Here is a 13116-nt window from a genome sequence, read left to right as displayed (position 1 = left end):
CATTTTGGGCATTAGAGCATGTTTCTTCTCCTAAAAACCAATATTTGTTTATTAAGTCTCAGACCACATTTTTGTTCTCGTGGACCCATCATGGGTCTTGGAATGCATTTGTGGTCCTTGGGTCCCATTTTGCATTACGAAACTTGTTTTTGGTGCTTGATCCCTATTTTGGGTGCCCACCTTGCACCAAGTGCGCACCCGGGGCAAACCGAGCGCCTTGGTGCATCAGGGCAAGATCGAGCATGCACCTGAGGTGCCCCGAACATGCACCAGGGTGCACTCGGCCCACATGTGAGCGCAGGTCATTGCGCCGAGGTGGTGTGCGGGCACCGCGGTGTAGATGAGACACTGCGCGCACTTGGGTGGGTCGGGTGCGCACCCAGGCTGGGTCGAGTGCGCACATGACGCCCCGTCCAGGTGCACGCACGTAGGCCGGGCCAAGTGCACACCCGATGCCTGGGTGAGGTGCGCGCACCCGGGCAGGGTTCACACTTGGCGAAAGGGGCGCGCTTGGTGAGGTAGGGTGTGCACCTCGGTGGGGGCGGGTGGCCGGGGTGGATTCGCACGTGGGTCATGGTTTGCTAAGTACACACTGCGACAAGCTCATAACAGGTGCGATCATACCAGCGTTAGTGCACCGAATCCCATCAGAACTCCGTAGTTAAGCGCGCTTGGGCCAGAGTAGTACTAGGATGGGTGACCTCCCGGGAAGTCTCGGTGTTGCACCCTTTTTTAGTTTTTCGTCGGGCGTCACAATGCTATTTGAATTAACCTTTTGCCTGTTTGTGTTCTTGTTGGGGCCGGGCCGGGGTGCGGTGCCCGCACTACCGCACGCTCGGGGGCGACACCGAGCGCACACCCGAGGCGCCCCGAGCACACAGGCCATGGTGCAACCCAGGCATTGTGCGTGCACCCCGGTGCGCCCAAGGTGCTGCGTGCGCACCTAGGTGAAATCGATGTGCAACTCAGCCAGTGCACACTCGGTCAAGTCGCGCACGTTGGCCAAGGTGCACAATGATGTTTCTTACCCTAAGGTTCCACACCAAACACCCGAGGACAGGTGAGCAAAGCTGGGCGGGGCCGGGTGCGCACCCGGGGCAGGTGCACGCAGCTGGAGAGCACTTTGGAGCACACCAGAGGTGCGCACCTTGGAGCACACTTTGGGGCGCTCCTTGGTGCGCACCAATGATGCGTTCTGTTCAAAAGTTTCCTGAAAAGGCAAAAAAAATTGAGATTATAGAATTTCCCACTTAAGAGATTGTCAAAAAAAAAATGAAAAAAAAAATGAAGGAAACGTGGGTGCCAATGTGTGCGCTCGGGTGCCCACCCTAGTGCACAGCCCAGCCAAGGTGTGCGCATCAAGGTGCCCACCCTGGCGAAGGTGCACGCAAGGTGCGCACCCGGGGCAAACCGGACAATTAACCCAACTTTTGACTTCGCATGCACCAGAGCGCGCCATGGTGTGCACCTTGGAGCGCATGAGAGGTGCACACCTTGGAGTGCTCCTTGGTGCACACCAATCTTGGGCACCTCAGAGCGCACCATGGCACCCACCAAGGTGCGCAGCCCAGCCAAGGTGTGCGCAGCAAGGTGCGCACCCAAGGAAAACTGAGCTTCGACTTTGTGCGCGCCTTGGAGCGCACAAAAGGTGCGCACCTTGGAGGACACTTCGGAGCGAACCTTGGTGTGCACCTCGGAGCGCACCGTGGTGCCAACCAAGGTGCGTCGCCCAGCCAAGGTGTGCGCACCCTGGGCAAACCGAGCTCTGAATCGATCGCACCAGAGGTGCATGCCATCGTGCGCACCTTGCAGCACACTTCAGAGCGCTCCTTGGTGCGCATCGATATTGCGCACCTCGGAGCGTAGCTGGGGAAAACAAGGCAATTAACCCAAGTTTTGACTTCATGCGCACCTCGGAGCGCTCCCAGATTCACACCTCGAAGCACACCGAGGTGCGTACCTTTGATGCATTGCCTTCACCAATTTCCAGAAAAGGCAAAAAAACATTGAGAAGGTGTGCGCACCAAGGTGCCCACCCTGGTGATGGTGCACGTGAGGTGCGCACTCGGGGCAAACCGAGCTCTGACTTCGTGCACGCCATGCTGCGCACCTTGGAGCACCTTGGAGGGCCATGGTGCGCACCTTGGAGCACAATTCAAAACACTCCATGGTGCCCACCAAGGTGCACAACCCAGCTAGCATGTACGCACCAAGGTGCCCACCGTGGCGAAGGTGCACACGAGGTGCACACCCGGGGCAAATCGGGCTCTGACTTCGTGCATGCCGCACCTTGGAGCACACTTCAGAGCACTCCTTGGTGCGCACCATGGTGCCCACCAGGGCACGCAACCCAGCTGAGGTGTGCGCACCGAGGTGCCCACCCCAGCGAAGGTGCAGGCGAGGTACGCACCTGGGGCAAACCGGGCTCTGACTTCATGCATGCCATAGTGCGCACCATGGTGCCCACCAAGGCGCGCAACCCAGCCAAGGTAGCCACCGCGGTGAAGGTGCATGCGAGGTGCACACCCAGGGCAAACCAGGCTCCGACTTCGTGCATGCCACATTTTGGAGCACACTTCAGAGCGCTCCTTGGTGCACACCATGGTGCCCACGAGGGCACGCAACCCAGCCAAGGTGTGTGCACCAAGGTGCCCACCCCGGTGAAGGTGCATGCGAGGTGCGCACCCGGGGCAAACCGAGCTCTGACTTCATCACGCTACACCTTGGAGCACACATTGGGGCACCCCCGAGTTCGCACCAACGTTGCGCACCGTGGTGGGCACCTCGGAGGACACCAAGGTGGGCAGCGAGGTGTGCACCTTTGATGTGCTGCCTTCACTTATTTTCATAAAAGGCAAAAAAAAATGAGATTTTAAAATTTCCATTTTGAAAGATAGTGAAAAAAAGGGAATGCAGGTGCCATCTTGAGCCCGCCTTGGTGCGTAGAAAAGGCAAGGTGTGTGCACCAAGGTGCCCACCCTGGTGAAGGTGCGCACCCGGGCAATTAACCCAACTTCTAACTTTGTGTGCACTAGGGTGGGAGTGCACCCAACAACCGGGCCTAGGAAGAGCCAATGCGAGAAACCCCACCAAATGCTCTGACAAAAAAAGAGGGGGCGCTCCAATAACCCCGCTTCAGAGCGCACCCGGGGCAAACCCAGCCAAGGTGCCCACCTCGGCAAAGTTGCACGCGAGGTGCGTACCTGGGGCAAACCGGGCTCCGACTTCGTGCATGCCACACCTTGGAGCACACTTCGAACCGCTCCCGGGTGCGCACCAGCATTGCGCACCGTGGTGGGCACCTTGGAGCACACCAAGGTGGGCAGCAAGGTGCGCACCTTTGATGCGTTGCCTTCACTAATTTCCAGAAAAGGCAAAAAAAAATGAGATTTTAAAATTTCCATTTTGAAAGATAATGAAAAAAATGGAACGCGGGTGCCATCTTGAGCCCGCCCTGGTGCGCAGCCCAGGCAAGGTGTGTGCACCAAGGTTCCCACCCCTGTGAAGGTGCGCACCCTGGCAATTAACCCTACTTTCGACTTCGTGCGTGCCAGGGTGGGTGTGCACCCAACAACCGGGCCTAGGAAAAGCCAATGTGAGAAACCCCACCAAATGCTCCAAAAAAAAAGAGGGGGTTCTCCAATAACCCCACTTCGGAGAGCACCGAGGGCAAACCCAGCTAAGGTGCCCACCCCGGTGAAGGTGCACGCGAGGTGCGCACCCGGGCCAAACTGGGCTCTGACTTCGTGCATGCCGCACCTTGGAGCACACTTTGAAGCACTCCTTGGTGCGCACCATTGTGCCCACCAGGGCTCGCAACCCAGCCAAGGTGTGCGCACCAAGGTGCCCACCCCAATGAAGGTGCATGCGAGGTGTGCACCCGTGGCAAACTGGGCTCCGACTTCATGCACGCCACACCTTGGAGCACACATCAGGGCACTCCCGAGTTCACACCAATGTTGCGCACCGTGGTGGGCACCTCGGAGCACACCAAGGTGGGCAACGAGGTGCTCACCTTTGATGCGCTGCCTTCACTAATTTCCAAAAAAGGCAAAAAAAAAAGAGATTTTAAAATTTTCGTTTTGAAAGATAGTGAAAAAAATGGAACGTGGGTGCCATCTTGAGCCCGCCCTGGTGCGCAGCCTAGGCAAGGTGCCCACCCTGGCGGAGGTGCACACCCGGGGCAAACCGGGCTCTGACTTCGTGCATGGCATGGTGCCCACCATGGTGTGCAACCCAGCCAAGGTGCCCACTGCAGTGAAGGTGCACGCGAGGTGCGCACCCGGGGCAAACCAGGCTCCGACTTCATGCACGTCGCACCTTGGAGCACACTTCGGAGCGCTCCTTGGTGCCCACCATGGTGCCCACTAGGGCGCGCAACCCAGCCAAGGTCTGCACACCAAGGTGCCCACCTCGGTGAAGGTGCACGTGAGGTGGGCACCCGGGGCAAACCGAGCTCTGACTTTGTGCATGTCGCACCTTGGAGCACACATCAGAGTGCTCCTGGATTCGCACCAGCATTGCGCACCGTAGCAGGCAGTGAGGTGCGCACCTTTGATGCTTTGCCTTCACTAATTTCTAGAAAAGGCAAAAAAAACAAGATTTTAAAATGTCCATTTTGAAAGATAGTTAAAAAAATGGAACGCAGGTGCCATCTTGAGCCCACCATGGTGCACCGCCCAGGCAAGGTGTGCGCACCAAGGTGCCCACCCTAGCAGAGGTGCACACCCGGGGCAAACCAGGCTCTGACTTCGTGCACACCATGGTGCGCACCATGGTGCCCACCAAGGCGCGCAACCCATCTTGAGCCTGCCCTAGTGCGCAGCCCAGGCAAGGTTTGCACACCAAGGTGCCCACCTTGGTGAAGGTGCGCACTCAGGGAAAATCAGGCAATTAACCCAACTTCCAACTTTGTGCGCGCCAGGGTGGGTGCGGACCCAACAACCGGGCCTGGGAAGGCCCAATGCGAGAAACCCCACCAAATGCTTGGACAAAAAAAGAGGGGGCGCTCCAATAACCCCACTTTGGAGTGCACCAGAAACCCCACTAGATGCTTGGGCAAAAACGTAATGCGCACCCAAAGCCCCTACCCAGAAATCTCGACTTCAGACATCGGGAGCTGCAACGGTAAAAAGACTCACTAAACTCTCGGACGAAAAGGTGGCTCGAGGGTAATGCCTGAAACCCCACTTCCACTTCCAACCGAGGCAGCCCCCCTCTTCGGAGCCCCGCCCAGCACTTGGACAAAAAAAATGCGGCACAAGGGTTGGCCAGCTTGGCACCTAGATGAGAAACCCCTCTTCGGAGCCCCGCCTAGCACTTGGATGAAAAAAATATGGCCCCCGGATGAGAAACCCCTCTTCAGAGCCTCACCCAGCACTTGGAAAAAAAAAATGCAGCCCAAGGGTTGCCTAGCTTGGCACCCAGATGAGAAACCCCTCTTCGGAGCCCTGCCCAACACTTGGACGAAAAAAATGTGGCCCCTGGATGAGAAACCCCTCTTCGGAGCCCCGCCCAGCACTTGGACGAAAAAAATGCCGCCCCCAGATGAGAAACCCCTCTTCAGAGCCCCGCCCAGCACTTGGACGAAAAAAATGTGGCCCAAGGGTTGCCCAGCTTGGTACCCGAATAAGAAACCCCTCTTCGGAGCTTGGAAAACCCAACTCAGTGTTTTGACAAAAAGGCAGACCTAGGGTCGCATCATTTTCATCCACACTTGGCATCCGGGGAAGAAAAGAGTGCACCACAAACCACGCTCAGCCCTTGGACAAAGAAAAGGTCGACGAAGGGTCGCACCGTCGGCAACCCCGCTTGGCACTTGGCACTGGCAGGACCCCGCCTTGGGGGACTTTGGAGACAAAGATGCGGGTCAGCAAGAAATGAAGAAGGTTAGAACTGTAAACCCCACCTACGACAGAGCCAAAAATAGAGGTCACATGAATCGAGGCGACAGAGGGCTGAATCTCAGTGGATCGTGGTAGCAAGGCCACTCTGCCACTTACAATACCACATCACTTATTTAAGTCATCTGCAAAAGATTCCTCTCACCGACAGCTTGAAATTGTTATCCAAGGTTGCTCCGACCAAGCGGTTGTGCCGATCGAAGGTAGCCAATGACACGGGCCCCTGGGGGTGCAAGAGCACCCCTACTGTGGGTCACGATGCAGCCGGAGAGAGAGATGTGCCACATCTAGCATGGATTCTAACTTAAACTAACCTATCTCACAATGGTCTAAACCCAGCTCACGTTCCCTATTGGTGGGTGAACAATCCAACACTTGGTGAATTCTGCTTAACAATCTAGTTATCCCTGTGGTAACTTTTTTGACACCTCTAGCTTCAAATTCTGAAACTCTAAAGGATCGTTAGGCCACGCTTTCACGGTTTGTATTTGTACTGAAAATCAAAATCAAATGAGCTTTTACCCTTTTGTTCCACACAAGATTTTTGTTCTTGTTGAGCTCATCTTAGGACACCTGCGTTATCTTTTAACAGATGTGCCGCCCTAGCTAAACTCCCCAACTGACAATGTCTTCTGCCCAAATCGGTGTGCCTAGATGCACCTTAAGGCAAAAAATAGGGGCATTTCCCCGTCTCTGCCTCACGAAATAAGTAAAATAACGTTAAAAGTAGTGGTATTTCACTTGCGCCGAAACAACTCCCACTTATTCTACACCTCTCAAGTCATTTAACAAAGTCAGACTAGAGTCAAGCTCAATAGGGTCTTCTTTCCCTGCTGATTCTGCCAAGCCCGTTCCTTGGCTGTGGTTTCGCTAGATAGTAGATAAGGATAGTGGGAATCTCGTTAATCCATTCATGTGTGTCACTAATTAGATGATGAGGCATTTGGCTACCTTAAGAGAGTCATAGTTACTCCCGTCATTTATCTGCGCTTGGTTGAATTTCTTCACTTTGACATTCAGAGAACTAGGCAAAAATCACATTGCGTCAGCATCCGCAGGGACCATCGCAATGCTTTGTTTTAATTAAATAGTCGGATTCCCCTTGTCCGTACCAGTTCTAAGTCAGCTGTTCACCGCCTAGGGAAAGCCCCCTGAAGGGAGTTCCCTACGTCCGTCACCTGATTGACACACGGTGGCTTGCCCTCGCCACGGTAGCAGCTCGGGCAGGCCGCCAACAACCCACGGGTTTGGGGCGCAGACCCCTAGGCCCAGCCCTTAGAGTCAATCCTTTCCCCAAAGTTACGGATCCATTTTGCCGACTTCCCTTACCTAGATTGTTCTAATGACCAGAGGTTGTTAACCTTGGAGACCTGATGCGGTTATGAGTACGACTGGGCATGAACAGTACTCGGTCCTCCAGATTTTCAAGGGCCGCCGAAGGCGTACTGGACACCGTGAGACATGCGGTGCTCTTTCGGCTGCTAGACCCTATCTCCAGTTGAACCGATTTCAGGGTGGGCAGGTTGTTAAAAAGAAAAGATAACTCTTCCTGGGGCCCCTACCGATGTCTCTGGATTTCCTAACATTGTTGTCCGCCACCATGTCCCGGTTCGGGAATATTAACCCGATTCCCTTTTGATGATCGCGCAGAGTGCACCCTTGAAACAGGGCGATTTTGGAGTGCGACGCCCGAGCAGACGTGCCCTCGGCCGAGGCCTCAGGCGCAACTTGTGTTCAAAGACTCGATGATTCATGGGATTCTGCAATTCACACTAAGTATCGCATTTCGCTACATTCTTCATCGTGGCGAGAGCCGAGATATGCTTTGCTGAGAGTCATGTTTTTATCTTATTCATGTTTTTTTCTAGCGACCCAAACGCACAAAGGCACCTGGGCCACGCTTCAATGTTTTGGACTTCTTGGTGTGGGTCGCACCGATGTAGGGTGTTTGAGATGAACCATCCGCCAATGCAAGGGGGCACTGGAAGGGTGCGTGTCCCCGCCCCGTTGCATCACACAAGAGGATGCCACCTCGAGAGAACCCTACAGCCAGAGGATGGGTCCTGCCCCATGAGCGATCGCTCGAGAGTGCACTCATCAGCGGCGGGGAACGTTCCAAGCGACATGTTGTTCCCTTGGGTGACATAACAGGGGGTTGTAGCAGTCCCGACTTCCCATCGTAGAATGGACGGATCGTCAGTACGACACCATGCGCGCAATCAGGGGCATGCAACTCGGGGGTCGAGCCATGCTGCGAGTCCCAATCGTGCACACATCATCGAGGGCGAGGTTCGGGAAGGAGGAAAGCTCAGCGTGCCTCCCTTGCCTCCTCCCCTGCACGATTTAGGGGCCAAAACCGACAATGATCCTACTACAGGTTCACCTACGATAACCTTGTTACGACTTCTCCTTCCTCTAAATGATAAGGTTCAATGAACTTCTAATGATGTCGGTGATAGGAACCACTGCCATCAGCGCGATCCAAACACTTCACTGTATCATTCAATCGGTAGGAGCGATGGGCGATGTGTACAAAGGGCAAGGACGTAGTCAATGCGAGCTGATGACTCACGCTTACTAGGAATTCCTCGTTGAATATCAATAATTGCAATGTTCTATCCCCATCACAATGCAATTCTGCAAGATTTCCCGAACCTTTGGGCAAGGGAGAAAAACTCATCGGTTGCATCAGTGTAGCGCGTGTGCGGCCCAGAACATCTAAGGGCATCATAGACCTGTTATTGCCTCAAACTTCCATGGCCTAGGAGGCCATAGTCCCTCTAAAAAGCTGGCCGCGAAGGAGAACCTCCACGTAGCTAGTTAGTAGGCTAAGGTCTTGTTTGTTAACGGAATTAACCAGACAAATCGCTCCACCAACTAAGAATGGCCATGCACCACCACCCATAGAATCAAGAAAGAGCTCTCAATCTGTCAATCCTTACTATGTCTAGACCTGGTAAGTTTCCTCGTGTTGAGTCAAATTAAGCCGCAAGCTCCACTCCTGGTGGTGCCCTTCCATCAATTCCTTTAAGTTTTAGCCTTGCGACCATACTCCCCCCGAAACCCAAACACTCTGATTTCTCAGAAGGTGCTGGCGGAGTCCTTAGAGCAACATCTGTCGATCCCTGGTCGGCATTGTTTATGGTTGAGACTAGGACGATATCTGATCATCTTCGAGCCCCCAACTTTCATTCTTGATTAATGAAAACATCCTTGGCAAATGCTTTCACAGTGGTTCGTCTTCCATAAATCTAAGAATTTCACCTTTGATAATGAAATACGAATGCCCCTGACAATCCCTATTAATCATTACTCCGGTCCTGAAGGCCAACAGAACAGGACCAGACTCCTATCGCGTTATTCCATGCTAATGTATTCAAAGCGTAGGCTTGCTTTGAGCACTCTAATTTTTTCAAAGTAATGGCGCCAGAACCGTGACCCAGCCAATTAAGGCCAGGAACACGCCACCGACAGAAGGGACATGAGGGCCAATGCACACCAAGTAGGCGGACTGACCGTGACGACCCAAGGTCCATTTACGAGCTTTTTAACTGTAACAACTTAAATATATGCTATTGGAGCTGGAATTACCGTGGCTGCTAGCACTAGACTTGCCCTCCAATGGATCCTCGTTAAGGGATTTAGATTGTACTCATTCCAATTACCAGACTCGATGAGCCCAGTATTGTTATTTATTGTCACTACCTCCCTGTGTCAGGATTGGGTAATTTGCGTGCCTGTTGCCTTCCTTGGATGTGGTAGCCATTTCTCAGGCTCCCTCTCCGGAATCAAACCCTAATTTTCCATCACCCATCACCACCATGGTAGGCCTCTATCCTACCATCGAAAGTTGATAGGGCAGAAATTTGAATGAAGCGTCGCCGGCACAAAGGCCGTGTGATCCATCGAGTTATCACGAATGACCAAAGTAGCGGGTGAGCCTGTGCCGACCTTTTATCTAATAAAGGCATCCCTTCCAAGAGTCAAGATTTGGTGCACGTATTAGCTCTAGAATTACTATGGTTATCCGAGTAGCAAAGTACCATCAAAGAAACTATAACTGATTTAATGAGCCATCCACAGTTTCACAGTCTGAAATAGTTCATACTTAGACATGCATGGCTTAATCTTTGAGACAAGCATATGACTACTGGCAGGATTGACTAGGTAGCTTCTGGCCATGAGCGGGCCACCTCGGGCCTCTGCTAGAGAGACCGCAATGCAGACCCGCCCTCATGGGAAACCAAAATTAGAAAGCATGCGGCCCATCCTTGCTTATATCAAAATACTAATCTAGCTCAATCACAAAAGCTCATTGCAATGATCAATCCTAACACACTCAATAAAGACATGAAAATAAAACATTCAAAACTAAAAACTAAGCAAACCAGATGCAGATTCGAATGTCTCCTTCATGCGGCTCCATTTTCCTTCTTTCTCCTTCAAATAGCTTTGTTGTGGATCTCACCTACAAGTGCATGATCATGATATGAAAGCAAGTAGACAAGATGATTGCTCAAGAATACTCGAAGCGTGATTGATTTGACGAAGTGATTATTCGATAATATGATTATTAGATTAGGATTGAAGAAATTCATCCAATTTATAGACAAATTGGAGAAATGATCAAATTAGCATGATTCAATTCAAATGGAAATTGCAAATCAATAATGTCAATTATGACAAATTATGACAAATTTGCACTTTCTATGCAAAATTGATTGATTGATAATTTATGACAAAATTATGACAACTTTCTATGTCAAAATTGATTGATTGTCAATTATGACAAATTATGACAAATTGAAATGTCATTCCCATGAAATTAGGAGGAAAATAGGAGGAAATTGAATTAGAAATTAGGAAAATTAGAAAAATTAGAAAAAGAAGAAAATTAGGAATTAAGAAATTGAGGAAATAGGAAATTAGTGAATGAATTAATAATTTTTCATTTATTAATTAATTCACAAAGAGGGAATTTAGAAATTGAGGAATGATGAAATTAGAAAATTGATGCAAATTAGGTAAATTAATTAATAATTTGTCATTTATTAATTAATTCACAAAAAGAGGAATAATTAGTTAGCCAATTAAGTTAAACATTTAATTGTGACTCGAAGACCTAGGATAAATAAATAATTTATTTAACCTAGAGAGAGAAATGACAAACAAGATTAAATGAATAAATCATAAAACCCTAGAAGATGAATTAGAAATGCAAAGATGACAATTAGGTCTTGACAAAGGATAATCGATATCGATTCAATTTAACCATGATTCTGACTAATAAAGGACCAATGCTGACAAATCATATGACTGATAAATGCGCCGATTGACAAGGAACAATGACAAATTGATCCAAACTAACATGATTGAGAAAGACAACGATCAATGACAAATCGATCGCAAAATGACAAAATTGACAAGAAGACAAGGATGAGGATCGATGACAAAATAGATCACAAGACAAGATTGATGACAAATTGATCAAAAGACAAGAATCGATGACAAATCGATCGCAAGACGATAAGATTGAAAACGACGACAAGAGGACAAGGATCGATTGCATGATGACAAGATTGATAAGAGGACAAAACCCTAATTAGGATTGACGATGTCCAAAATGATAACAAATGAGCACGCTTATTGACATGACAGGATAAGATTGACCAAAATCATGACTGAAGATTGTTGTCGACAAGACCAAATTCGAGAGCGAGATAAATGAAGAATGCAGAAGAAGGACTCGATGCTCGCAAATGATAAAGACCAAGTGTGTGACATAGGAGAAAATGTTAATGCGACGCAAAAACCCTAAAATAAGGCAATGCACAAATGTTAAAGTATGATTTCGCAAGCGTTGACCATTTTTAGGTTGGCCCCAATGGCTAGACGGAAGAGGCTGTAGGGCTGCCTCAGAATGGTCCAAGCATCGGACATGCTTGGGGCGACTACCAGTGCCAACCCCTTATCCCACGATGCGTCCAATACACAGATAATTCCAAGGTGGCCGAGGAGCCTCACCGCAAAGCAATCGGGGTGCAAGGCGAGGGATGCGGTAAGAAGGCCCCAACGGCTAGATGGAAGAGGCATCAGGGCCACCTTGGAATGGTTTGAGCATCGAACGTGCTTGGGGTGACTACCAGTGCCAACCCCTTATCCCACGATGTGTTCGATACAAAGATAGTTCCAAGGCGGCCGAGGAGCCTCACCACAAAGCAATCGGGGTGCGAGGCGAGGTTGTAGTGAGAAGGCCCCAACGACTAGATGGAAGAGGCATCAAGGCTGCCTTGGAATGGTCCAAGCATTGGACATGCTTGGGGTGACTACCAGTGCCAACCCCTTATCCCACGATGCGTCCGATACAAAGATAGTTCCAAGGCGGCCGAGGAGCCTCACCGCATAGCAATCGGGGTGCAAGGCGAGGGATGCAGCGAGAAGGCCCCAATGGCTAGATGGAAGAGGCTTCAGAGCCACCTTGGAATGGTCCAAGCATCGGACGTGCTTGGGGTGACTACCAATGCCAACCCCTTATCCCGCGATGCGTCTGATACAAAGATAGTTCCAAGGCAGCTGAGGAGCCTCACCGCATAGCAATCGGGGTGCAAGGCGAGGGATGCGGCGAGAAGGCCCCAACAGCTAGATGGAAGAGGCTTCAGGGCCGCCTTGGAATGGTCCAAGCATCAGATGCACTTGGGGTGACTACCAATGCCAACCCCTTATCCCGCGATACGTCCGATACAAAGATAGTTCCAAGGTGGTCGAGGAGCCTCACCGCATAGCAATCAAGGTGCAAGGTAAGGGATGCAGTGAGATGGCCCCAATGGCTAGATGGAAGAGGCTTTAGGGCCACCTCGAAATGGTCCAAGCATCGAACATGCTTGGGGGGACTACCAGTGCCAACCCCTTATCTCGCGATGTATCCGATACACAGATAGTTCCAAGGCAACCGAGGAGCCTCACTGCATAGCAATCATGGTGCGAGGTGGGGGATGTGGCGAGATGGCCCCAAAGGCTAGATGGAAGAGGCTGCAGGGCCACCTTGGAATAGTCAAAGTATCAGACGCGCTTGGGGTGACTACCAGTGCCAACCCCTTATCCCATGATGCGTCCGATACACAGATAGTTCCAAGGTGGCCGAGGAGCCTCACTGCATAGCAATTGGGGTGCGAGGCGAGCGATGCAGCGAGAAAGCCCCAATGGCTAGACGGAA

At 51.2% G+C, this 13116-nt stretch overlaps 1 non-coding gene across 1 annotated transcript; it reads left to right on the top strand.

Annotated features, from left to right (window-relative positions):
• Positions 1-610: 610 nt before the first annotated feature.
• LOC131062021 (5S ribosomal RNA) lies at positions 611-729 on the top strand. The gene has a single exon (XR_009110648.1). It is a non-coding gene; the product is annotated as a 5S ribosomal RNA (ribosomal RNA).
• Positions 730-13116: the final 12387 nt, after the last annotated feature.

This window comes from Cryptomeria japonica, chromosome 2, assembly GCF_030272615.1.
Source record: "Cryptomeria japonica chromosome 2, Sugi_1.0, whole genome shotgun sequence".
Lineage (NCBI taxonomy): Eukaryota > Viridiplantae > Streptophyta > Pinopsida > Cupressales > Cupressaceae > Cryptomeria > Cryptomeria japonica.
The sequence above is the reverse complement of the archived record's forward strand: the minus strand, read 5'-3'. Positions and strand labels throughout refer to the sequence as shown.